This window comes from Gopherus flavomarginatus, chromosome 1 (assembly GCF_025201925.1).
Source record: "Gopherus flavomarginatus isolate rGopFla2 chromosome 1, rGopFla2.mat.asm, whole genome shotgun sequence".
Lineage (NCBI taxonomy): Eukaryota > Metazoa > Chordata > Testudines > Testudinidae > Gopherus > Gopherus flavomarginatus.
Genome location: NC_066617.1, coordinates 374,992,683 through 375,017,028, shown reverse-complemented (window position 1 = coordinate 375,017,028; position 24,346 = coordinate 374,992,683). Strand labels below are relative to the sequence as shown.

At 44.9% G+C, this 24,346-nt stretch overlaps 1 protein-coding gene and 1 pseudogene across 1 annotated transcript in view; one reads left to right on the top strand and one right to left on the bottom strand.

The window, feature by feature from the left end:
* Positions 1 to 24,346, bottom strand: part of LOC127044535 (nascent polypeptide-associated complex subunit alpha, muscle-specific form-like) — a 71,050-nt gene that overhangs the window by 13,586 nt on the left and 33,118 nt on the right. The window lies entirely within an intron of this gene.
* LOC127031016 (olfactory receptor 52R1-like) lies at positions 1,174 to 2,105 on the top strand (annotated as a pseudogene).

Sequence of the window (24,346 nt, the reverse complement as noted above, 5' to 3'; positions counted from 1 at the left end):
CAGCTTTCCCATTGTTTCTTAACCTTGTCAATTCTTTTATAAAAACAAAACAAAACAAAAAAAACTCTTTTCTTTATTTTTTAATACTTTGCATTTAACACAGGAACTGACATGAAAATTTTCTAGGATTTCTCAGGTTGTTAACATACTAAATAACCTCCTCTTTTGGATCCATAGCCCTGCCAAACAGCGAGTTTTCCCTGATGTCTTAATGTCCCTTATCAACTATTATAACTTCCAATTTCTATTCTTGGCTAGCTATTTTCTGTATTCACTTTGCCACTGAAATGTGTTTTTACTCAAAGTCGTTCACTTTGTTAATTATGGAATCATGATTTTTCCATTATCTAATAAATTATCAAAGAATTACCAATTTTCATTCATATTTTTCTGTCTAAATTTTTCCTCTCAGTCAGTTTTGCTGACAATTTTCCTTGGCTTTTGCTCCCCATTTTCTGAGCCTGTCTGTGAAATCCGTTTGATATGTGCTCTATCCTGAATAGATGACCAAAACTGAACACCTATCCCGAACATGTTATGCTCCATCCCATATCTTAGTGATCTGAACATTGTTTTGTTTTGTCCACTGCTGTGAATGAGCAGGTGTTTCTTATCAGCTGCTACCAATGGGGCCCAGATCTTTTCCATGAAGTATGTTCTGGTTGAAATGTTTCTCCCAGCACACATCTTCCTAAAGGTTTTTTTCCACTCTCAGATTTCAAGTGACTGGATAAATGGGAAACTCACCACAGAATTGACTCCCTATCCTGGCTCTCGTTGCATTAAGAAATAATGCTAGATAACCAGTATCCACCCTTGTGCCTCCTGCTGGAGTCTCGTAAGGTTCCCCCACCACAATATGTAGGAATTGTTAACACAGGGAGCACCACAAAATATGGAATTGGATTTAGTAGGGTCGCTGTTCATAGTTATTGTCTCTGATTTATGAAAATGTCATTTTTCAGAGTGTGAAGAGTGATCAGACTCCTTCTCCCATGAGAACAGTCTACACTAGTGCATGTGGTGTCTCATATTAATGTTGTCTCTCCATTCAGGCATTTGTACTGTGACCATTACCCAAGACCCTGGGAACACACAGAAAGTCAGGGGAACATATAGTATATGCAGGAGAAACCCTTATGCATCAGAGTTGGACACCTTCTCCCCTACTCCATGTCAGATTCCAACAGAACTGACTTTACCAACCCCTCCACTTTCATCCTACTTGGCATTCCTGGTCTAGAGGCAGCTCATATCTGGATCTCCATTCCCTTCTGTGCTATGTACACCATAGCTGTGCTGGGGAACTTCACCATCCTATTCATTGTGAAGATGGAGCAGAGCCTCCATGGGCCGATGTACTATTTCCTCTGCATGCTGGCCATCACTGACCTGGTCATGTCCATATCCACCGTGCCCAAAATGCTGAGCATCTTCTGGTTCAATTCAGTGCATACCTCACCCAGATGTACTTAATTCACTGCTTCTCAGAGATGGAATCTGGAATCCTCGTGGCCATGGCTTTTGATTGCTACATGGCCATCTGCAATCCTCTGAGACATTCCACCATCCTGACAAAGTCTGTTGTGATCAAGAGAGGCCTGGCCATGGTGTTGTGCAATGGCATATTCTCATGACCCTATCCCTTACTGGCGAGGCAGTGACCATATTGCAGAACCAACGTCATCCCCGACTCCGACTGTGTGCATATAGCTGTGGTGAAGCTGGCCTGCGCTGACATCCGCATCAGTAGTTACAATGGCCTTTTTGATCTTTTTTCTGTGATAGGAATTGACATGTGTTTTATTGCTGTGCCCTATACTCTGATCCTCAGGGCCATCTTCTGCCTTTCCATGAAGGACGCCCCTCTGAAAACTTTTGGGACCTGCATCTCTCATCTTTGTGCCATCTTAGCTTTGTACATCCCAGATTTCTTCTCATCTCTCACACAGAGGTTTGGCCACAATGTGCCACTGCATTTATGCATTCTCATTGCCACTGTGTATCTGGTGGTGCTCCCTGTGCTACACCCCATCATCTATGGGTTGAGAACCAAACAGATCCGGGGCAGGCTGCTGCAGCTCCTTACTCATAAAGGGACCTAAATGTTTTCTCCATGTGCTCTGGCTCTCAGATTGAGCTCTGTGCAGAGCTGGCTGGTGCATGGTGCTGAGGCCTCTTCCTTAAATCACTCACTGGACAGACAGAGAGACACTAAACCCTTCCTTGTCCTTACTTTGCTGTGCCAATGTGATGAACTGGGGATCAGTCTGTACAATACACTGGATGGCCACCATTCTAATTGCTGGTAGCTGGACCTCTGAAATTGTAACCTTGCCTCATCTCTTCTGTAAAGCCTCAATCCTGCTGTGTGTCTTCTCAAGGCCCTGCCCCTTTCATTTGCTCCTGTCTTCCCCTCCCCTTGTCAACTGTTTCCCAGTCATCTCACATATTATGGCAAGTCACTGAACGGGCACTGCTGAATGGCCATACTGGGTAAAATCAATGGTCCATGTAGCCCAGCAGCCTGTTTCCTAACAGTGCCCAGTGCTAGGTGCTTCAGAGGGAATGAACAGAACATGCCAATCCTCATCTGATTGATGTGAAGCAGCTTGGCGGAAGGGGGCAGGAGCCCTGATCCCAGGCTGCCTCCACTTCAGCTGGCAGAAGTTCAAGCCTTTCGCCACTATAGGAATCACCAAGGGAGGGGAAGAGCCCAGGCCTCCAGCTAGAGCAGCAGGAGACCTTAGTTCAGGTTGGCCTGAGCCTTGGCCACAGGCACAGAGCGGAGGTGGGAGGGGAGGGATGAGAGAAGCCCTGTTTATATTTGTCCTCTCCATATTCCATACCACTGCCGCCAAAGGGTTGTCTTATTTCACCCGAACCTCAGGGGGTGTTGTTCTAGTCTCCATCCCCTAATGTTTTAGGAGCTGCTCTCTACCCTACAGCTCCCTTACCCTTTCTGGAGATAGAGACAGGTTGTGTGGCACCACTGGTACAGTCTCCTCACCAGTGGTCTTCTCCTTCTTTGCCCATCTCCGTGGGTTAAACGGTTGTAACAGGGGCCCAGTCTGAGGATCACCATGGGCCTAGTACCCCATCCCCCATTGTAATGCTGGATGAGCCTCATCGATTTCTAGTGGATACCTGTGGTTTCAAGGGCAAGATGAATTTCCCTCTCCATTGTTGGGGTGACTTCCATCTTGTCCACTTAGCCATGAGGGCTGTTTTGGAGGAATGGAGGGAAACCGGGAGGTAGGACATCCTGGTCTACCAGTGGGCCCATAACTTCTGTGACAAGCCTTTTAAGTTCGTCAGCGAATGTGGCAAGGCCAGCTGGGGATCCTTCTGCCTGAAAGGATCCTCCTCAGCCCTCAGAATGAAGCCAACCATCTTTTCAACATTGAACACCAGATGCTCTACAATGGGTCTCCACATTTGCCAGGTGCTCTCCTTCCTTTCTGACGTAGGGTACTGTGTGGTTTGCCTGCAGGAATCCCACATAGATCCTGCTGACGAGACTAGTTTGTGTCTGGAGTGGAGGGACCAGATATATTGTAGACACCTTAGCACTCATTTGGCTGGGGTGGCCACCCTGTTCTCTCCCGACCTACAATCTGAGTACTGGGAGTTGCCAAGATGGTCCCAGGTCACCTGCTGAACCTCCAGCCCTGTGTGGAGGGGCTGACGTTGAATCTGTTCAATGTCTACCCATCAAATGCAGACTCAGAGTGGTTATGTTTCTACCAACAGGTGTCTCCTGTCCTTGGCACCTTGTATCCTCACTAGTGCCTGGTCCTGAGTGTGGATTTTAATACCATCTCTGAGGACCAGAATCACTCAGGGATTGAGAGCAGCCAGGCTGCTGCAGGCATCCTCAGAGAGATTGTCAATCATCACTCCCTGGGTGCACGTCTGGTGCAACCAACAACTGGATGACAATTAAATTCAGGAGTCTTAAGAGGGGATCTGGATTGAGTAATGGGTCTTATGTAAACGAAATGAAAAATTTGTTAGAAAAGTGAGTGAGGGGAAAAGTCATTAGAGGCTTGAAAGAAATGTGTAATTTGGTTACTCAGGAACAGTTCCCAAAAATGTGCAGTGATGATGTAAAACAATATTTGTGGAACAAAAAGGTAAATGTAGTGGGTGAATTAGCTGAGTTTGCAGACACTTTTGAGCAGTCACAAGCTGCAATTAAACATAAACCACTGGCAGAGGGGTACAGGGTTTGTGGAAAGAAGAATCACTGTTTTACTCCTGGGAAAAAGGAGGCTGGGCATTCACCTTCTCATTCCTTGTTACTCATCCCGAATCTCCTGCACAAGCAGAGGAGCCCAGAAGGTGATATCATTGTAAGTCCGCTGAGCATCTGAGGAATAAATATCCTTGGCTGAGTGGAAATAGGCAGGAGATAACACATGAAGTTGCTGTTTCTCAGAACGCAGGGGTATGCCAGGCTAATGTCTCTTTCTACACATGACTTGTAAAGGTTGCTTTTTCACAATCAAACAGTGAGCATATGCACGCTATTAAACTAAATGTCAAAGTACAGCAGGGATGGAAAGATACAGGTGCAGAAATTTCTGTGGTCAGGAGAGACCTGATCCAGGAGAAGGATTTGTTGTCAGGGAAAATGGCAGAATTAGAATTGATGGGAATTGAACGCGTCCTTGCCCGTTTAGCTAAGATACACACGGAAACAGGTGATTTGCAGGCTGAACTGACTGTTGTAGCAGTGGTACACAATTTTGCACCATCTCTACTGGGGAATGATTTCTTTGATGTGGCAGAATCTGTCCCAGGATTTGTTAGTCACGAGAAGACATCTTGGGCTGAAAGTCCCAGAGGGGAGGTTAAAGTCACAAGTGCTGCTGGGAGAATAGGAGAGTCTCTCTTTAATTTCTCTGAAGCAGTGAAGAATGCAGGTTTGGGGGCAGGGATGGTTTTAACTAGCTCCTGTAGCCCCAGGGCTCGAGGTTAATCCCTACGGGAAGGGAGGAAAGAGCCAGCTCCTGTCCTGTGATCATCTCTCCGGGGGAGGGGGATGATCCACCTTGCAACAGGGAGGCCTTCTCTGCTGCTGACTGCCAGGAAGTTTCAGGTCAGCAGGGGGCAAGTCCTTCCCTTGAATGGGGAGACTTTGGAAAACCAGTAAAGTGCCTGAAACCACTATGGCTTACTGTTAAAGGCGGCCTAGTCAGCAAGCTGTAAATTGGCCATTCAGCAATCTCAGCTTGACCAAGGCAGGAGGGGAGGGAGTTTTGGGTGCCACAGAAAGGGTAGCTTGACCCCACGTCCTTCCTGATAAGAATTGTGTTGAAGTTGCTGATACATGCGTTTTAGAAAAGCAGGATGTTTCCCAGGAATGTCTATTAGGGTCTCAAGGCTACAAACTCTGGAAAAATCCGCACCTGGTTAATCAATAATCAGAAGGAGCCTCTTGCTTGATCATTGGAACTGTTCATTTAACAAGTTTTCTTTAAGGGACATGTCATTCTATTACTAGTATATAAATAAGGGGGAAAAGCTTGAGGTAGTGGGACTCGTTTGGACTCCTTTTGGACTCTCCCTCTGGATACATCTTGCACTCCCCCCTGGCAGATGGAAGATTTGGCCACTTGAAGCCTGATGCTGTGTCACTTGAGAGCCACACTCAGCTTTGGTAATTATCAAGGTTTGGGGGTGTTTTACTAACCTATTATGGATGTGTGCAAGTGCTTGAGACTAGTAAAGTTTAGCTTTAAGTGAAAGTACTCTTTGTGTTGTCCTGTCTGTGCCAGCCATCTATCCGTCTCCCCTGATTTATTTCCTGACACCACCTTGCACAGAGTACAAGTTACCAAGAGCTTTGGGTTGAAAGAACCGCGGGTAACACCCCAGTGCACAGAGACATGTATCCCAAAGATGGAAGCTGACGATCGCTGTGGTGGGAACAGACCCCAGGAGCTCTGTAACTGGAAGCAAACCTGACCTGAGTAAAAGGGGTGGGATTTGGCTAATCAGTGAAGAGTCTGTCATGGCTGGTAGCTGTGAGCCCACAGCTGAATCAGGATCACCTTCCCTTTTGGCTATACAGGATTGTCTGCCTCAGAGGGGAACCCAGAGAGGGAAGTCCAGATGGAAGATGGGGGGTGGTGGAGAGTCTGCCCACCATTTGTAGGGTTGCTATTCCCCAGGAAGAGGGTGAAAAATCTGCATCTGAAATGCCAGACCCCTCTCCTGTGGACCAGGGTTTAAGGGAAAATTGGAGGTCAGATCTCCTGAAGTGGAGCGCCCCCCACAGCTGACCTTTTGGGAACAGAGAGTGGGGCGGCCTAGGGGATCTTACCAATCCAAAGCACCCCATTAAAGAATGTTGTTCCTGCTACCCTTGTGGAAGAGAACGCTGTCTCTTCAAGGCAGGAAGAAGGAAAACTTTGCATTTGGGAAGCTTCACCAGGAGGTGGGGCCCAACACAAAAATATTCCAGAGGAAGGGGCTGAGGGCAGGCATGGTTGTAGTTCACTTTTTCCTTGCCAAACCCCCAAACACATGCCTGAATTGAGAGTCTTCACCAAAGAGGCCGAAGAATCTGTATCTGAGCACCTACCATGGTGCACAAAGGGATTGGGAAATACAGTGAACACTGGGCAAGTCAGGCTGTGTGAATAAAGTCTGTCCATCATAAGCTGGCTGTTAATCCTGTGTCTTTTGGTACTTTATCTAGGGGTCAAGACAAAGAGGTTAATACTTATGATAAACCCTTTCAGGATAGGTAACATTTGATTTGTGTGAAAAAATATTTCTTCATGCTCGAGATGGTGACAAAACAGTCCCACAAGCATGTTGCTTTTTAGCTTATACCTGTAAACAAGCTGGAAGCTTGGCTGAGCAGCAAAATCATAACAGGCCTACACTGCTGCCTGGGAGGGGAAGCTAAGGCCCAACGCCTCATGGCATTGGTGGTTAAATGCCAAGACACCTCCACTTGATCAGGTATTGCTATCTGCATTCTTTTAGCAATACTACACTCCAACTTGTCCTCAGGCACCCAGGGACCAGGAACCCCACACTTTGCTAGACACCTGTGAATGACGTCATAAGATTTAAAGGTACTGAAAGGGGGCGTGACCAGACACAAACAGGGATTTTACATGCACTTCCTCCACCATGGACAGTGTCCAAGTCTCTGCCAGTAAGCTCAAGAAGAGGGTGTGATGTTGCACTCTATATGTTTATGGAAATATGCATAGGAGTGTAAATATGACATAACTGGAATAGGCTTTATGCTAGGTAGGCAATGTAACATATCTTTGCAAAGATTATGATCTACTGAATATATTCATCCGATCTGTATGCATGTATCATTTTATATCTGAAGTTATGAGTGTGGGCTCTGTGCTTGTATTTAAAGTGTTTGCTATAGGAAACACATAAGAAACGTTTGGCCAACATGTAATGAAGCTATTATTCAAGTAATTGAGAGTACTTAACTCACAATGGACTTTGGGAGATGGCAGTCCACATCTGAGCTTTCCGGGGAATGTTCAGACTAACATGTAAACAATGACATCGACCTCCAAAAAGCTGAATCAATCATGGACCTGTGACTTGCCCAGGTGGCTACAAACTCCATTTTGTTGCTCTGACTTTGCACAGAAGAACAATATGGTTTCCGCCCACAAGAGAGAGAATATAAAAGACCCTGGTAGCCCCTCCATTTTGTCTTCAGCTGGCTCAAGAGATGGCCTCTGCACCTCAAAGAGATGCCTGAAAGAAACTGGAACAAAGGACAGTAACTAGGGGGGTGAGAATGATGGCTGGACCCAGGCCATAAACTACAACATTGGTCTGAAAAGGTTTGGACCCAGACTAGGAAGGAATCTAGTCTGTGAAAGAAGCTTATTGGAACATCTCTGAGGGTGAGATTTCATCTGTACTCACTTTCCTAGTGTATTAGGCTTAGACTTGAGTGTTTTGTTTTATTTTGCTTGGTAAATTACTTTGTTCTGTCTGTTATTACTTGAAATCACGAAAATCCTCAGAGGTAGTCCCAGTACGTCAGGTGACAGTCCCAAGGGGGCCTCTCTGACTGAACTCGTCACAAACACATCTCCTTTTCCTGCAGCATTAACAAGTTCCCTTTCTCCCTCTTGGAATCGGCCCAAAATTTTCTAGAATTTCTTTTCTTCTTAATACACTTACTAACCTCCTTTTTGTGATCCTTAGGCCTGAGAAGCGTATATTTTTCCCAGACATCTTCAACTTTCCTTTTCAGTTTTCATATTTTCTGATTTGTATTATTTGTCATATGTTTCTCCTTTTCCCTCTTTCTTATATATACTTTTTCCTATCTAATGGCTGTCTTCAGTTGGCCACACAGTTGGGTTTTTAGCAAAAATGATCCACTTTCTTGTCTCTGGAATTATTAAACAAACTCTTCTTAAATAACTACTACTTTTTCCTCCCAATCATTTTGCTGATAATTTGCCTCAACTTTGGGGAATTAGCCATTTTGAAGCACTAGATGTCTATACATATTACTGGTTGGGAACTGTTCTCCAGTTCTTCATGTGAATGTAATCAGTTCATTTGTTTATTTTGTTCTCTTTATTATGAGCCCCCTTCTTTGTCTCTTCTCTAAACTAAACAGTCACACGCTTTTCAGTCTGTCTGCATCTGGCACCATCCCCATTCTCATAACCTGTCTCAGAACCCCCTCTCTGAGTGCTATATCCATTATAGAGACTGGGTGGCCAAGCTCAGTGCCTATCCAGAGCAGGTTATTCTCCACCCCATTTCTTATGGAACCAGACATTGTCTTTGCTTGGCCGTGCTGTGAATGAGCAGGTGTTTCCATGGAGCTGTTATCAGTTATGCCCAGCTCTTTCCCTTAAGGCGTGTTCTACTTGGGATGTTTCCCCCGGCACATGTCCTGGCAAAGCTTTCTTTTTTTTTCCAACTGTCAGATTTTGAGCAACTGGGTGAATGGGGAACTCCTTACAGTATGGACTCTCGAGTCTGGGTTTCATTGTATCAAGAAACAATAAGGGATAACCAGTATCCACACTTGTGTTTCCTGCTGGTGCCTTTCAAAGTTTTCCACATCATGATGTGTAAGAATTATTGATGCACGAAGTACCATAAAATATGGAATTGGCATTAGTAGTGTCAGTTATTCATGATTTGTTTATCTCAATAATTAAACTTTAACTTTTCAGTTTACCCCGGGTTAAGCAATCAGCTTCACCCATGGGAATAGCTTCTAGTAGCGCATTCAATGTCTCATATCAACATTGTCTCTCCATTCAGGCATTAATAATGCGACCATCATCTCAGAATCTGTGCACATGCAGGAAGTCAGGGCAACATGTGGTGCATTCATGAGAAAACTTTCTGCCTCAGGGTTGGACAATTCTCCCATATTCCATGCCAGAGTCCAACACAACTAAGTACACCAACCCCTCCACCTTCATCTTGCTGGGCATTCCTGAGCTAGAGGTGGCCCATGTCTGGATCTCCATCCCCTTTGGCACCATGTATATCATAGCTGTCTTGGGGAACCTCACCATCCTTTTCAATGTGAAGAGGGAGCCGAGCCTCCATGGGCACGTGTGCTATTTCCTCTGCATGCTGGCCATCACTGACCTAGTCCTGTCCAAATCCATCCTCCCGAAAATGCTGGCAATCTTCTGGTTCAATTCCAGGGAGACCAATTTCAGTGTCTGCCTCACCCAGATGTACTTCATTCCTCCTTCTCAGCGATGGAGTCTGGGATCTTTGTGGCTGTCTTGAACAGACAGTTAAGGGTTTAATGCCTCTTTTACCTGTAAAGGGTTAAGAAGTTCACCTAGCCTAGCTGACACCTGACCAGAGGAACCAATGGGGGAACAAGATGTTTCAAAAGGAAGGAGGGAAGTTTTCCGTTGTTTAGAGTTTCAGGTTCAGCTGGAGTGAAAAAGATCATGGAATCAGCCTCTTATCAGAGTAGCAAGCTTTAGAAAGGGATAAATAGCTTTATGTTTATTTTCTTTGTAACTTGTCTTGGTACTATTAAGGGAATTATCAAAATTGGGTATTTGGGTATTTTTTGCGTAACTAAGTTTTTGCTCAGGGGAACATCCTCGGTGTTTGGAATCTGTTGTCTGTGAGAGTAGCTGACATGCTAATCTCTTCCAGAGGGTTTTCTTTTACCTTTCTTTTCTTTAATTAAAAGCTTTTTTCTTAATACCTGATTGATTTTTTCCTTGTTTTTAGATCCAAGGGGTTTGGATCTGGATCCACCAGGAGTTGGTGGGAGAAAGGAGGGGGAATGCTTAATTACTCCTTGTTTTAAGATCCAAGGGGTTTGGATCTGTGTTCACCAGGAAATTGGTGAAGTCTCTCAAGGCTACCCAGGGAGGAAAAGTAGTGCTTGTGAGTGGTGGCAGCGATACCAGATCTAAACTGGTAATTAAGTTTAGAAGTGTCCATGCAGGTTCCCACATCTGTACCCTTCAGAGTGGGGAAGGAACCTGGACAGTGGCAATGACTTCTGATCGCTGCGTGGCCCTCTGTGATCCCACGTGTCTTACAAAGTGGGCATTCACCCAAGAAAGCTTTTGCTCTGATACTTCTGTTAATCTATAAGGTGCCACAGGACTTTTTGTCACTTTTTACAGATCCAGACTAACACGGCTACCCCTCTTATACTTGTGATCCCCTGAGACATTCCTCCACCCTGACAAACCATGTTATAGCCAATATCAGCATATCTGTGGTGCTGCACAGAGCAATACTCATAATCTCCAAACCCTTCCTGGCAAGGTGGTGGCCATATTGCAGAACCAACATCATTGCTCACTCGCAATGCGAGCACATGGCTGTGGTGAAAGTGGCCCGCGACAACATCTGCACCAGTAGTTACTATGGCCTCTCTGTGCTATTCTTCGTGGCTAGTCTGGATTTGTTTTTTATAGCTGTGTCCTAAATTCAGATCCTCAGGGCCATCTTCAGCCTCCCCACAAAGGACACCTGACTCAAGGCTTTTGGGACATGCAGCTCTCACCTTTGTGTCATTTCAGCTTCTTACATCACATCTCTCTTCTCCATCATCACGCACCAGTTTGGCGAGAATGTGGCCCTTCTTTTCCATGTTCTCATGGCCAACGTGTATCTCCTGGTGCTCCCTATGCTGAACCCCACCATCTACGGGGTCAGGACAAAACAGATCCAGGACAGGCTGCTTCAGGTCTTTATTCATAAAGGGGCCTAACGTTTTCTTCTGGTGCTCTGGCTCTCAGACCGAGCTCTGTGCAAAGCTCGCCGGTGACTTGGTGTTGAGCCCCCTTTCCTGAATCACATATTGGATAGCCTGAGAGACACTGAACCCTTTTCTGACTTTACTTTTCAGTATGAGCGTGGGAAACTGGGGAATCCAGTCTGTGTAAGAGTGATTCCAGGGGCTATCGAGGCACTTGAAAAACTCTAAAAGTGGCAAAGATTCCTGTTGCACCTTATAGAACAAAGGTCAGCAACCTTTCAGGAGTGGAGTGCCGAGTCTTCATTTATTCAGCAAAGAATCCTGTGGCACCTTATAGACTAACAGACGTTTTGGAGCATGAGCATTCGTGGGTGAATACCCACTTCCTCAGATGCATGTGGTGGAAATGTCCAGGGGCAGGTATATATATGCTAGCAAGCAAGCTAGAGATAACGAGGTCAGTTCAATCAGGGAGGATGAGGCCCTGAAACATATTCTCACCAGTAACTGCACACCACACCATAATAACTCTAGCTCAGGAACCAATCCATGCAACAAACCTCGATGCCAACTCTGCCCACATATCTACACCAGCGACACCATCACAGGACCTAACCAGATCAGCCACACCATCACTGGTTCATTCACCTGCACATCCACCAATGTAATATACGCCGTCATATGCCAGCAATGCCCCTCTGCTATGTACATTGGCCAAACTGGACAGTCTCTACGGAAAAGGATAAATGGACACAAATCAGACATTAGGAATGGCAATATACAAAAACCTGTAGGAGAGCACTTCAACCTCCCTGGCCACACTATAATAGACCTTAAGGTGGCCATCCTGGAGCAAAAATACTTCAGGAACAGACTTCAAAGAGAAACTGCTGAGCTTCAGTTCATCTGCAAATTTGACACCATCAGCTCAGGATTGAACAAAGACTGTGAATGGCTTGCCAACTACAGAACCAGTTTCTCCTCTCTTGGTTTTCACACATCAACTGCTAGAACAGGGCCTCATCCTCCCTGATTGAACTGACCTCGTTATCTCTAGCTTGCTTGCTAGCATATATATACCTGCCCCTGGAAATTTCCACCACATGCATCTGAGGAAGTGGGTATTCACCCACGAAAGCTCATGCTCCAAAACGTCTGTTAGTCTATAAGATGCCACAGGATTCTTTGCTGCTTTTACAGATCCAGACTAACACGGTTACCCCTCTGATGCTTCATTTATTCACTCTCATTTAAGGTTTCACATGCCAGTAATACAATTTAACGTTTTTAGAAGGTCTCGTTCTATGTCTATAATATATAATTAAACTATTGTTATATGTAAAGTAAATAAAGTTTCTAAAATGTTTAAGAAGCGTCATTTAAAATTAAATTAAAACACAGAGTCCCCTGGACTGGTGGCCAGGACCCAGGCATTGTGAGTGCCACTTAAAATCAGCTCATGTGCCGCCTTTGGCACTTGTGCCATAGGTTGCCTACCCCTGTTATAGACTAAAAAACGTATTAGAGCATGAGCTTTTGTGGGTGAATACCCACTTAGTCAGATGCAACAAGGATGCAACAGGTGGTATTCACCCACAAAAGCTCATGGTCCAATAGGTCTGTTAGTCTATAAGGTGCCACAGGACTCTTTGCTGCTTTTACAGATCCAGACTAACACGGCTGCCCCTCTGATATTTGAAAAACTCTAATTTTTTTGTCTGACAACTTAGCAATTAGGTGAAGGAGCACTATATCTAATTTATATATAAAAGAAAAAAAATTAGACCCACTCAGTTCCAGTACTAAAATGTTCTGATATCTTGTGACAAGTCACTTAAAGTTTCCTGGGTAGGTTAAAATTTAAATGTATATTCCAACATGTTACTAAGTCTGTGGAGATAGAGAGAGAGGGTGTCAGGACCTATGGTTTTTCTCTCAGCTCTGGCAGGCAATTGGGTCTACTATGTTACAGCAGGGAGAAGATACATCTGGGGTCTATATAAGAACCTCAGAATGGCCACGCTGGGTTAGACCTATGATCCGTCTAGCCCAGTATCCTATCTTCTGACACTGGACAAAGCCACAAGCTTCAGAGGGAATGAACAGAACAGGGCAATCATGAAGTGATTCATGAACTGCCTCCCACTCCCAGCTTCTAGCAAAGAGAAGGGACTTCATCCCTGCCCATCCTGGCTAATAGCCATTGATGGACCTATCCTTCATTAATTTTTCTAGTTCCTGCTGCAACCCTGTTCTTGTTTTTGCCTTCACAACATCTTCTGGCAAATAGTTCCACAGATTGACTGTGAAGAAATACTTCCTTTTGTTTCTTTTAAATCTGCTGCCTATTAATTGAGTGACCCCTAGTTCTTCTGTTATGTGAAGGAGTAAATAACATTTCCGTATTCAATTTCTCCACATCATTCATGATTCTATAGACACCTCACACATCCCCCCTTTTCCAAGCTGAAAAATCCCAGCTTTTTTAATCTTTCCTCATACGGATTATGTTCCATACCCATAATCTTTTCTGTTTCACTTCTTTGTACCTATTCCAAATCCAAAGTAAATTTTTGTGATGGTGTGACCACATATGCATGCAGTAGTCAATATGTGGGTGTACCATGGATTTATGAAGCACTAATGTGATTTTTTCTGTCTTATTACCTATTCCATACCTGGCGGGGTCAAGACTTCCAGTACCTGTTCTCACCTCTGCCATTGACTCTATGTACATGTGTAAATATCAAATTAAGGGCAGGTGTGCTGTTTATCTCCCTCTCTGAAAGATGCCAAAGCCATCCTTCCTTCCCAGATAATGCCAGGGCTTATCCATCTGCCTTGGTGGAAGAGGAAGAGCAGGGAGATGGGCCTCAGGAGACATTGGGGGTAGGTTTCTGAAAACATCCATACAATGTGAAGCAGCAGTCAAAAAAGTGAACAGAATGTTGGTAATAATTAAGAAAGAGATAGACTAGGGGTTGGCAACCTTTCAGCAGTGATGTTCCGAGTCTTCGTTTATTCACTGTCATTTAAGGTTTCATGTGCCAGTCATACATTTTAATGTTCTTAGAAGGTCTCTTTCTATGTCTATAATATATAATCAAACTATTGTTATATGTAAAGTAAATAAGGTTTCTAAAATGTTTAAGAAGATTCATTTAAAATTAAATTAAAATTCAGAGTCCCCTGGACTGGTGGCCAGAACCCAGGCAGTGTGAGTGCCACTGAAAATCAGCTCATGTGTCGCCTTCAACACTCGTGTCATAGGTTGCCTACCTCTGGGACAGACAATAGGGCAGAAATAATCATATTGACTCTATATAAATCTATGGTATAACCACATCTTGAGTACCATTTGCAGATGTCGTTGCCCCATCTCAAAAAAGATATATTGGAATTGGAAGAGGTTCAGAAAAGGGAAACAGAAATAATTAGGGGTATGGAACAGCTTCCATCTCAGGAGAGATTAATAAAATTTTGATTTTTCAGCTTGTAAAAGAGATGGCTAAGTGGAGATGTGATAGAGGTCTATAAAATCATGACTGGTATAGAGCAAGTAGATACGGAAATGTTGTTTATTACTTCTCAAAACATAAGAACTATGAGTCATCGAAAAAAATTAATAGGAAGCAGGTTTAAAAGAAATAAAAGAAGATATTTCTTCACACAACACACAGTCATCTGTAGAACTCCTTGCCAGAGGATGTTGTGAAGGCCAAGACCATAACAGGGTTCAAAAAAGAGTTAGTTAAATTCATGGAGAATAGATCCATCAATGGCTATTAGCCAGGGATTGTGTCTCTAGCGTCTGTTTGCCAGTATCTGGGAGTGAGTGATGGATAACTTAATGATTCTCTGTTCTGATTATTCCCTCTGGGGCACCTGGAACTGGCTACTATCAGAAGACTGGATAATGGGCTAGATGGACCTTTGGACAGACCCAGTATGGCCCTTCTTATATTCTTATGGTTAATATATCAGATATAAAACCAATTTTGAGGATCTCAATAACTCAGTCCTGGGTTAGGGGTTGTTATAAAAGTGGATGGGTAGGGTTCTGTGGCCTGCCTTGTGCAGGAGGTCAGACTAGATGATCATATTGGTCCCTTCTGACCTATGAGTCTATGAGTCTATATCCAATTGATTTTTCAGTTAGCAGTGATGGAATAAACTGCTAGCTTCCAAAAGTTTATCTGGAGTCATCCAAACAGCTTGGGGGTCATCAGTCCTCCTGAGGTCTCCTCTTTGAGAGCTTCCTTGACAGAAATCCAGACCAGAGAAATGAAGCAGGAAATGAAGACAAGATGGAGATGTCTCTGGGGTCGTTTCATATCCTCTGCCCTGTGCATGGAATTGTACTGTCCCAAACAAAGTCCACAGTCCAGGTCCCTGGTACATCACTGACCCAAGAAAGAGTCCAGGGTCACATGAGCAGTTCACATGTCCTTAGATGCTTTTTTACAGAGGTGTGTTTCTTCTACATCCCATCATGAGAGCTAAGTTTTCTTCATGGGAAACCAACACAGCTCTCTGGCCTTATCCATTTGAGCAGAGTTACCCAGGAACACAACACATGTGTAAGATGCCACTACCTCTCCAATAACCCTAACTGCAGACACAAACAAAACAATCGTATTATTAATACTGTGATTATATCCCAACCATGAGAATACAATTGTGTGGTACCACAGATATATTTTTTCAAAGAATTAAACTTTAATTTTGTTGGAACAAAATAGAAATAATAAAAAGTAGTCGTGTGTCACACAAAATACGACACAGGACAACACACAGGACAAACCGGACAATCTTACAATGAAAAACAAATCATGCCCAAATTCTATTTATAACTGTACACAACAAGGCAAACAACAACAAATTAAAAAGGTTAAACATGTAAACAAGTTATTAACATATGTAAAACTTTTAATAAAAACTGATAAAATCATATTAACATTTGCCAAATTTCTTGTATAAATTTAGTAAGAAGGAATTTTGCATGACTTTATATACAGCTTTAATTTAAAACTCTGCTCCATGGAAATAAGGAAAGCCCATGTGTCATAAATAGATAGCTAAGGGTTAATGTTCTTTTACCTGTAAAGGGTTAACACAGGGAACCAAACACCTGACCAGAGGACCAATCAGGAAACAAGACTTTTTCAAATCTGGGTGGAGGGAAGTTTTGGGTGTGAGTTCTTTGTTCTTTGTCTTGGGTCTGACCCTCTCGGCTCTGAGAGCGATTTTTCTATCTCCAGGCTTTCTAATCTTCTGTTTCCAAGCTGTAAGTACAAGGATAGTAAGGTTTATAGGTTTATATTGTTTTTTTTTTGTATTTACATGTGTGTAGTTGCTGGAATGTGTTAAATTGTATTCTTTTTGGATAAGGCTGTTTATTCATTTTTTTTCCTTTAAGCAATTGACCCTGTATATTGTCACCTGGATACAGAGACTATATTTAATGTCTTTTTTCTTTTTTTTTTATATAAAGCTTTCTTTTTAAGACCTGTTGGAGTTTTTCTTTAGTGGGGTCTCCAGGGAATTGAGTCTGCAGCTCACCAGGGAATTGGTGGGAGGAAGAAGTCAGGGGGAAAATCTCTTTGTGTTAGATTTACTAAGCCTGACTTTGCATACCCTCTGGGTGAGGGGGAGAGAGATTAGTTCTCTCCGTACTTGTGTTTCCAGGACTGGAAACAGGGAGGGGAAAATCCCTTTGTTTAGAATCACGAAGCTTGCTTCTGTATATCTCTCCAGGAACCCAGGGAGGGAACACCTGGAGGGCAGGAGGGGGAAGGGAAATGGTTTATTCCCCTTTGTTGTGAGACTCAAGGAATCTGAGTCTTGGGGTCCCCCAGGGAAGGTTTGGGGGAGACTACAGTGAGCTAGGCACTGTATAATTCCTAGCTGGTGGCAGCAATTACCAGGTCCAAGCTGGTAATTAAGCTTGGAGGTTTTCATGCTAACACCCACATTTTGGACGCTAAGGTCCAGATCTGGCAAAAAATGTTATGACAACATGTTCTAAATATTAGTTAGTGGTTAGGATTAGAAGCAGCTTGTGCATTTCTGTCTCTTGGCAACCATATCTTCAAGAAAGTTAGGAATAATTCCAGCTGTTGCATTCCTGAAGGGTTAAAATAATTAATTTACTGGATTTGTATAAAGTTTTTACTTTGTTTTCCCTTTGTTTCTTCTTTTGTTCTGTTTTCAATGGCTTTCTCTTTTGGAAGTGTCTGTAAAAATTGTAACTTTTAACTTTTAACACAGGGAGGGAGTCGAAGTGTGGACAGGTGGAGAAAAGGCAGGGGAGTGGGGGAGGAGGTGAAGTGCTGCCTAATGGTAAAGAGCAACCTGGCAAACTGAAAAATTGAAATGAAGAACTTGGAAATTCCTTCCTGCGGGACCCTCAATCCCTTTCACCCCCGCTGGGAAAGAGCTGAGAAAGGAAAAGAAATCAGTTCTTGCTACCAGCTAACTAAGAAACGTGCGCAAACATCTTAAGACACAGAAATCCAATCACGTTCTTTAAAAAATGTAAATTTTATTGGAAAGAAGAAGAAAGAAAATACATGTGGAACTCAGGCTGTTGCTAGATTTTAAAGAGCAACTGCAGGAATTTAGCACCAAGAATAGCTTCGTGGGGTCCAGCTTAAAGGTAACCAAGCAAACTCTAGGTCAGCCGGATTGCAGGCTAATGAGGGGAACAAGAGGCCAGGGCTCCCATCCACAGTGTGAGTTGGGCTGCCTGGGCCAGAGCGATGCTGGGAGCGGAGCTGCAGCAACCAGAACCAGAGAGTCCAGAGGAGCAGCCCGGGGAGCTGCAGTGGAGGCAAAGGAGCAGCAGTGCTGAGGCAGAGTGGAGCTGAAGCTGGAGCAGTTCAGAGCCGGGTGAACTGAGCAGCTGGGCAGAAAGAGACAGGACCGTAGGCAGAGGACCCAACACAGAAAGATGCCCCAGCTCACCAGATTTAGAGGGGGATTTTAACACCAATGAGAGGGTCAACACTGGGAAAAAGAGTCCTGCTACCTAGAACCTGAGGGCGTATGGCCACTGCCAGACCATGTCTGACTTGTGGCATCCCTGCAGCACAGCCAGGACTGGGCAGGAGGCCTGGGATGTGTGAGGCAGAAACTGTGAACATTTTCCTATAACTTTTCCCATTTTGTCCTTTTATTTAAAATTGCTTGCTTTTTAATAAATTCTGTTTGCTTGAACTCTATGTGAGGATCAGTGTCTCAGAGCGGAGAGAGCACCCCAGAGCAGGGACACCCTAGCGCCTGATCTCAGTGACCACGACAAGGTTGGGGATTGAGCCCTCCAGGAATCCTGGGCCCAGCTGTGTTGGGGTTATGAGGACTCTGCCACACAGGAGAGTGGAAGGGGAGCCCTGGAGGTCAGGCAGGCCTCTGGGAAAAGGGAGAAGGAGCTAGGACTCAGATCCTTTCGCTAGCCCATTCCACCAGGGTAGCGTATAAACCAGGAAAATTCCCCAACGGAGAAGGAGTGGTTCCCCGATTACATCACTGAGAAATTCTTCAAAAGACTCGCCTTACTTTTCTCTAATAACATGAAAATTTTACCCTTCAAACGTTTTGCTACTTTGCGGTATGCAAAGCTCTTCAAACTTTTGCAAAACTGTGTGATAAACAGGTAACTGAGGCTATGTCCACACTACCGGCTGTGCTGCTGAAATGTCTTCCGTGTAGCCGCTCTACACCGATGGGAGAGAGCTCTCCTGCTGCCATAACTAAACCACCCCCCATGAGTGTGTCCCGCTGACATACCGCTGTCCTCACTTGCAATTTCGTCAGTCATGGGGAGGGGGGAGGTGTTACACCCCGACTGACAAAAGTGCTAGTGTAGACAAAACCTGAGTTGCATGCAAATAAAGATGTCCACTGTCCCAAGTCCTGAAATGTATAAGATGCTTGCAATTATCTGCTGGCCTTTCTCACCAAACCCAGCTGCTTGCATGACTTGCCGTTGGTGAATCCACGTTGACTGTTCCTGATCACCTTCCTCTCCTCCAAGTGTTTCAGAATGGTTTCCTTGAGGACTTGCTCCATGATCTTTCCAGGGACAATATAGTAGGAAAAAATATATATATACAGAGGACATGAAAAAATGGATGCTGATAATAGCCCACCTTAACTGATCACTCTCGTTCTAGTGGGTATGGCAACACTCATTGTTTCATGTTCTTTGTGTGTGTGTATATATATATATATCTTCCTACTGTATTTTCCACTCCATGCATCTGATGAAGTGGATTTTAGCCCACAAAAACTTATATGCAAATAAATGTGTTAGTCTCTCAGGTGCCACAAGGACTCGTTCTTTGTGCTGATACAGACTAACACGGCTGCTGTTCTGAAACCTGACACTTGAGAGTGTCACAGTGTCACAGACATCCCACATCACAAACTTTGCAATCAGATAAGGATGAATATGAGTGTACAGGGTGTCCCCACAAGGTACAATGTGTCACACACGTGTTGGCAGGTTTCTGAGTGGAAATGAAAGTGGAGTCCCGGGGTTCACACCTCAAAGGAGCGGGGAGCTCACAAATCCCAGCTAGTTCTGAAAACCTCAGATTCACCTTAAGAGGATGGCGAAGGCTCAGGCTCCCTCTTCCAGATTTTCCTCTGCATCCCACCCAATGAGCAGCCCCTGCCAGAGCTGGAGTCCATTTCCCTCTTGGTGATAAGGAGAGATCATGCTTACGGCAGGGAAGTCAGGATGCCTGGGTGGGGTCTGTCATCTTACCACCCAATCTCTGTAAGATCTTGACTAAATAAAGTCTCCCTGTGCCTCAATGTACCTATTTATTTAATGGGGCTGTGGTCATAATGACTTTCCTTTGCTGGGTATTTTGAACATCCTTCAACGAGAGGTGATGCACAGTATGATCTCTGATCCCTTAGCAACAGCACCATGTGCCTGCAGAACGTGCCTGTGTCTCCCCTCAGACTTCTTTCTATAGATGTGTCTGTCTAGTTTCTTCCCATCCTGTCTAGGAATTTACAGGGTATCAGACTCTATGGACTTTTAAGCATTAGCCCTAGTTTTGCTATATATCAACTATAATTTTTCAATATACACAAATGCACAGAGCAGCCAATTCCTCACTGACTCAGCACAGAGCCCTAGAGTTCTCATCTCCCTTTGGGAAGGAACCGTAATAACTGTTTACTCCTAAAGCTGGATAAAAAGCACAGAAATCCAACCTGTTTACATGGAGATGCTCTCTTATCCGCTAGAGGCTGAGCAACCCCTCCCTGGGATTGCACAGAGCTATATTATAAATGGCTCTTGGTGTAGGATGCTGCTGCAGATTCTGGGGTGAGAGAAGTGGGGGACACGGCTACCTGAGGAGGATTCCCAGGGAAGATGCTTCCATCTCAGAGTTAACAGGTACCCTTCTCTTGCTGTGGAGTTCAGCTGCTCAACAAACTCAGTACATTGTGGGCATGATGGGACAGAGAATGATTCTGTGGTCCTTTTTCATCTGCACAGACATTAAACATACAAGGGCCCTGGCCACAGGGGATGAGTTTGCTTCAGTATCATGGGTTAAAAAATGTCCCTCTTTTCTGGGCCCTCTCAGGCTGATGGCCTCCAGCCCCAAGGTCGCTGGATTTCAGTGTTACAGTGGATCCTTCGGGATATACAATAAAAGGCCAAATTGTGAGGCCGTGACCCGTAGTTTTTCCAGGCCACAATGAAACAAATCTCCCCTTGGAGTAGGAACTGAGTTTAAATCTCAGGAGCCAGCTGGGTGTTAATGCAGAGAGACTGTCATCTCCTCCTCTTGCAATTCAGGGCTCTGGCTGTTAACAGGGGAGCGGGGCCTATTACCTGACTTTTATCTCCATGGAGCTGCTTGGGATCCTCACTCAAACAATTGTTTAAGAAGGATGAATTCAAACTGGAACAGGTACAGAGAAGGGCTGCTAGGATGATCCGAGGAATTCAAAACCTGTCTTATGAAAGGAGACTCAAAAAGCTTGGCTTGTTTAGCCTAACCAAAAGAAGGCTGAGGCGGGATATGATCACTCTTTATAAATATATCGGGGGATAAATATTAGGAGGGAGAGGAATTATTTAAGCTTAGTATCAATGTGGGCACAGTAACAAATGGATATAAACTGGACACTAGGAAGTTTAGACTTGAAATTAGATGAAGGTTTCTAACCATTAGAGTCAAGTATCAGAGGGGTAGCCGTGTTAGTCTGCATCTGTAAAAGCAGCAAAGAATCCTGTGGCATTTTATAGACTAACAGACGTTTTGGAGCATGAGCTTTCGTGGGTGAACACCCACTTCGTTAGATGCATGTAGTGGAAATTTCCAGGGGCAGGTATATATATGTAAGCAAGCTAGAGATAATGAGGTTAGTTCAATCAGGGAGGATGAGGCCCTGTTCTAGCAATTGAGGTGTGAAAACCAAGGGAGGAGAATCTGTTTCTGTTTCTGAATTCATAGTCTTTGTTTAATCCTGAGCTGATGGTGTCAAATTTGCAGATTAACTGAAGCTGAGCAGTTTCTCTCTGAAGTCTGGTCCCGAAGTTTTTTTGCTGCAGGATGGCCACCTTAAGGTCTGCTATAGTGTGGCCAGGGAGGTTGAAGTGTTCTCCTACAGGTTTTTGTATATTGCCATTCCTAATATCTGCTTTGTATCCATTGATTCTTTTCCGTAGAGACTGTCCAGTTTGGCCGATGTACATAGCAGAGGGGCATTGCTGGCATATGATGGCGTATATTACATTGGTGGACGTGCAGGTGAATGAACCGGTGATGGTGTGGCTGATCTGGTTAGGTCCTGTGATGGTGTCGCTGGTGTAGATATGTGGGCAGAGTTGGCATCGAAATTTGTTGCATGGATTGGTTCCTGAGCGCAAATTACTATGGTGCAGTGTGCAGTTACTTGTGAGAATATGTTTCAGGTTGGCAGGTTGTCTGTGGGCGAGGACTGGCCTGCCACCCAAGGCCTGTGAAAGTATGGGATCATTGTCCAGGATGGGTTGTAGAACCCTGATGATGTGTTGGAGGGGTTTTAGCTGGAGACTGTATATGATGGCCAGTGGAGTCCTGTTGGTTTCTTTCTTGGGTTTGTCTTGCAGTAGGAGGCTTCTGGGTACACGTCTGGCTCTGTTGATCTGTTTCCTTATTTCCACTACATGCATCTGATGAAGTGGGTATCACCCACGAAAGCTCATGCTCCAAAATGTCTGTTTTCTGTAAGGTGCCACAGGATTCTTTGCTGCTTTAACCATTAGAGGAGTGAAGTTCTGGAACAGCCTTCCAAGGGGAGTAATGGGGGTAAAAGACATAACTGGCTTTAAGACTAATCTTGATAAGATTATGGAGGGGATGGTATGATGGGATAACCTAATTTTGGCATGCATCTGACGAAGTGGGTATTCACCCACAAAAGCTCATGCTCCAAAACATCTGTTAGTCTATAAGGTGCCACAGGACTCTTTGCTGCTTTTACAGATCCAGACTAACACGGCTACCTCTCTGATACTAATTTTGGCAATTCATTTGGCAATTGATATTTGATTATCAGTAGGTAAGTATGTCCAGTGGTCTGTGATGGGATGTTAGATGGGATGGGATCTGAGTTACTACAGAGAATTCTTTCCTGGGTGCTGGTTGGTGAGTCTTGCCCACATGCTCAAGGTTTAACTGATTGCCATATTTGGGGTCAGGAAGGAATTTTCCTCCAGGGCAGATTGGCAGAGTCTCTGGAGGTTTTTCGCCTTCCTCTGCAGCATGGGGCATGGGTCACTTGCTGGAGGATTCTCTGCATCATGAAGTCTTCAAACCATGATTCGAGGACTTCAATAACTCAGACATAGGCTAATGGTTTGCTACAGGAGTGGATGAGTGAGATTGTGTGGCCTGCATTGTGCAGGAGGTCAGACTAGATGATCATAATGGTCCCTTCTGACCTTAAAGTCTATGGCCATGTCTACATCTAAAATTTTGAAGCGCTGGTTGTTACAGCTGTATTAGTACAGCTGTATAGGGCCAGCGCTGCAGAGTGGCCACACTTACAGCAACCAGCGCTGCAAGTGGTGTTAGATGTGGCCACACTGCAGCGCTGTTGGGCGGCTTCAAGGGGGGTTCGGGGAACGCGAGAGCAAACCGGGAAAGGAGACCAGCTTCGCCGCGGTTTGCTCTCGCATTCCCCGAACCCCCCTGCAAACCGCAGGGAAGGAGACCTGCTTGCTCGGGGGTTCGGGGAACGAGAGAGCAAACCGGGAAAGGAGACCAGCTTCGCCGCGGTTTGCTCTCGCATTCCCCGAACTACCCTGCAAACCGCAGGGAAGGAGACCTGCTTGTTCGGGGAACGCGAGAGCAAACCAGGGAAGGAGACCAGCTTCGCCACGGTTTGCTCTCGCGTTCCCCGAACCTCCCTGCAAACCGCAGGGAAGGAGACCTGCTTGTTCGGGGAACGCGAGAGCAAACCAGGGAAGGAGACCAGCTTCGCCGCGGTTTGCTCTCGCGTTCCCCGAACCACTCTGCAAACCGCAGGGAAGGAGACCTGCTTGTTCGGGGAACGCGAGAGCAAACCGGGAAAGGAGACCAGCTTCGCCGCGGTTTGCTCTCGCGTTCCCGGAACCACCCAGCAAACCTCAGGGAAGGAGACCTGCTTGCTCGGGGTTCGGGGAACGCGAGAGCAAGCCGGGGAAGGAGACAAGCTTGATTACCAGAGGCTTCCTCAGGTATGCTGGGATACCTGCTTATTCCACGGAGGTCAAGAAAAGCGCTGGTAAGTGTCTACACTTGATTACCAGCGCTGGATCACCAGCGCTGGATCCTCTACACCCGAGACAAAACGGGAGTACGGCCAGCGCTGCAAACAGGGAGTTGCAGCGCTGGTGGTGCCCTGCAGATGTGTACACCTCCTAAGTTGCAGCGCTGTAACTCCCTCACCAGCGCTGCAACTTTCTGATGTAGACAAGCCCTCTGAGTATATAATTGTAAGAATTTTTCAACAATGGCACCTCATCTTTTCTCCTAGCTTCATTTGAGAAGTCGGCTCAAATGTTATGTCAGAAACACACACAAAAAACCCAATTCAGCTGGAAGAAGACACCTAGCATGTGAA